At 41.0% G+C, this 3,786-nt stretch overlaps 1 pseudogene; it reads right to left on the bottom strand.

The window, feature by feature from the left end:
* Positions 1-1,649: 1,649 nt before the first annotated feature.
* On the bottom strand, positions 1,650-2,573 carry LOC117259176 (odorant receptor 131-2 pseudogene; annotated as a pseudogene).
* Between the last annotated feature and the right edge of the window lie 1,213 nt (positions 2,574-3,786).

Genomic DNA, 3,786 nt, shown 5'->3' with positions numbered 1-3,786 from the left:
CTGTGAAAACATTGAACAACCGACAAGTGCTTGGTCTTGTCAGAAAGCTGCGGTTCTGCTGTTTCACGTGATATGGCTTCTCGCTATGACGCATGGTTGCGGAGAAAATCCATAGAGAAGAACAAGTGTGAATTTGGACGCACTATGCATCGTTCGGTCGCCCTCTATAGGGCACAGGCATAACATCCACGGCGCAGCTCGCTGAGATACTATATAAAAATATCTTTGCATGCGTGGCCTCGCCCACAGTATTTTACTCGATATGCGTAAAACCAAAGGTAAAACTAAATGTTGAAATAGCAGTAATACCACATTCATTCAAAAAATGACACAAGGGATGGAAAGGGGGGATGGCAGTTTTAGAAGGGGGATGATTTTGACCGTTTATATTTCAAGGGGGGTGCCATCCCCCCTCATCCCCCCTCAACTCGAGTACTGAGTGTAGCCTAATATTAAAGCCTCAGTGTGTAAAAATGGTGAGTAACAGTGACATCAGTGGTCAAATTCTAGATTGCAGGGCTCACTCGCGCTCACTCGCTCACCCCTCCCGTCGGGTAAGTGACCGTGGCCTCGTAGGACAGAAAGCCTTGCGCAGACAGAGATGGCATCATCCACGAGTTTTTCAAGTTTTTCAGGAGTAGGCCTATCTAGCGATGAGGTGAATATTTATTTAGGAATCTAGACCATGTTACGATATTGTAGTGACCCTGCAGTAAATGTTCTGTTATAATATCAATGTTCTGTGAGTTAATGGCATGTTTGGGATTGAATGGGTATAGGTAGGGGGGCGTGGTGCGAGTGTGACGAGGATGAGGGCTGTGTGAGTGCGCGTGCTGGTGTGTGTATGAGCGAGCTGGAGGAGAGAGTTTGCCGAATAACTGCGTCATCCTTTCCACATGTCCTGGCGGACGCTACAATATGTTATAGCTTACCAGTGAGATATAGGTTATCTGTGAGATATAATGTTATGTTAGGAGTGTTTATCTCTAATTGTTTTGGTAACACGAGCAAACATTAGCACAGTAATGCTAAAATAACACGTTTTATGTGATAGTCACGGCACAGTGCGGCAAATATAAGTTGGTACGATTATAATATATGCATCTCCAGAGTGTTCTTCCACAGGATTTTTTTCCACCAGGAATAAGCAACGCTGATATTCATTCGTGTTTTGTCCCGTCCTCGCTTATCTGATCTTTTTCTTTTATTTGGTGGCGTAGTTTCCCTCTTACGGGGCAAAACATGTGTGTGGTCCTCCATTTAAAGTGCGACAGAATCATAAAAGTACAAAGCAGGTTCACAAAGAAGCGCCCCGGATTGAGCTTCACCTTCTCTGTCTCCAGTGACGGCAAGTTCTAGGTAAACGCGAAAGGCGAAGCACGTTTATCTCTTTCGGCCACTGTATTCAAATATTGCGACGCAAGAAGGCAGCCTACAACATACTGCGCCCTGCTTGTGTATATAGAGAAATCATTCTAAGCCGATGAGAAAGCTTCCATTTGTATGTGAATTGCATTACACTTTAGTAAATATATATTTATGAAAGCAATAGTTGATATTTGCTAATAAACAACCACATGAATTACACATTGTAACTTTAACAAAACATTTTAAATCTTTAGTACGTAGAAACTGAATTAAGGCCATTCTCAGTATCGTTTCTTATACAAGCCAAAGAAAGCATACTTTTTCAGTTCAAGAAAAAACTTTTCATCCCTGAGGCCATAAATGAGAGGACTGAGACATCGTGGAGCGAGACTAAACATTATGTAGTTAAAGTACCTGACACTGATAAATAAGCTGAAATTAATCTGAAGTACAGCAGCTTCTATGAATGGACACCACAGACGGATGAGACAGAGCAGCAGCTGGAAAGCATGAAGAATTACTGTTCTGAGCCCTTTCCATGTTGACTTTTTATTCTCTCCTGATGCAGTTTTGGCCACTTTCATTATTTTAGCATAGGAGAATACAATAGTAATACACATAATCAAGAAGTACAGCTGACTTAAAGCTGACCTAATATGATCCTGCCATCTGAACAAAATGAATATCTCCACAGAGCATACACTGTGTTGTTCATAAAAGCTTAGAGAAGCTGATGCAAAGAAGTTGGAGAAGACAACAATACAGGGTACAGAGCTGAGGCCGTGAATGATGAGGATACAGTTTATAGCACTGCGTGTGGAGCACAACTCTCCATGGCGCAGGGGCATGCATATGGCCACATAGCGCTCCAGGGTCATTACTGTCAGAGTAACTGGTGTGAGTATCATATACATAAATACCAGAACAGTGATGATGATGCATAACCAAACATGCATGGTAATTTCAAAAAAGGTCAAGATAAGAAGGACATCAGACATGAATAATACAAAGCTATCGGACAGTAGTGTGACAGCATATAAGATGTAACGTGTCGTTGTGTAGAAGAACTCCTTTTTAAAAAAAGTTGCAATGAGCAAAAGGTTGATGCAAAGAAAAATCACCACCAGGAGCTGCACAATAATGACCCGGTAATTGATCTGCTGCTGCGTAGACTCACCACCAATCGATGAGCTGTTATCAGCCATATCTGTTTTCTAAGTAAACACACAAGTTTTTAAGGTATTGATATAAGTCAGTTCAAATGTCATTTTGTAATTCATCTGTCAATAGGAAATCAAATTTTTACAAAATGATAAAAACTCAATGTCAAGCTTCTAAGAAAGATGCTAGTTTAAATACAGCAGTTTACCATACCCTCCATGGTGTTCAAACAACGAATGTCTTCTGTGGAGCTCACTGCAGCCTTCTGAGAGAGGGCTGTGCACTGTGAATTTAAAGATTACACCGTCCAAAAATAACAGCAAATGAAACTTTGCTCACCAGTGTCATCACAGCCCATTCCCATTAGGTTGTCTAATACCAACACTTTTACATGCCTCTTGGTGTGTGATCCAGACACTGAAGGCACATTTTTGACATCTCTGTGGGCCACACCAGTCTTTCAGCTAACTCCAGTATAATCCCATTTGTGTTTTGCCATATTTTATGCTCAAAGCAACAGACATATTATAAAGAGTAAGAAAGTCTGTCTAGGGCAGGTGGGACCGGTGATGGATCGGTCAAATTGACACAGACCTGCAGCCAGGAGACCACTGTTGGTGTCACGTTTGAGCCCAAAAGTCAGTGCTGTTGTAACATGGAGCCAGTACTTTTTTAACCGACCATGATGTACTGATGTCGTGACATATTCACAACATTTCGTACTTACTCTAACCCAAAACAGGATGTTCTGCTTACCTTGATTAATGGCCAGTGTTTTTGTAGTAGAACAGTATGATGTTACAGTGAAGCTGACCTTTGACCTTTTGGATATAAACTGTGATCACTTCCTCATTTTATTTCATTTAACATTTCTGTGAAATATGTCATAATAAGCATATGAATTCTTGAATCTCGTTTAATTTGGGCAGACAGTCTCAAAATGTATAAGAGGGGCCTCCGCAATGCCAGAGCAAACTATTACTCAGTATTTAATAGAAGAAAACAAAAATAACCCCAGGTTTCTTTTCAGCACTGTAGCCAGGCTGACTGAGAGTCAAAGCTCTATTGAGCCTTGTATTCCTTTAGCCCTTAGCAGTAATGATTTTATGAGCTTTTTTAGTGACAAAATTCTGACTATTAGAGGCAAAATTCATGACCTCCTGTCCTCAGATAGTACCTATCGAACCTCAAACACAGCTGTAAGACCTAATATATATTTAGATTGCTTCTCCCGATTTCTCTTCAAGAACTGACCGC

The sequence above is a fragment of the Epinephelus lanceolatus genome, chromosome 4, assembly GCF_041903045.1.
Source record: "Epinephelus lanceolatus isolate andai-2023 chromosome 4, ASM4190304v1, whole genome shotgun sequence".
Lineage (NCBI taxonomy): Eukaryota > Metazoa > Chordata > Actinopteri > Perciformes > Serranidae > Epinephelus > Epinephelus lanceolatus.
This window is presented reverse-complemented; position numbering and strand designations above follow the sequence as displayed.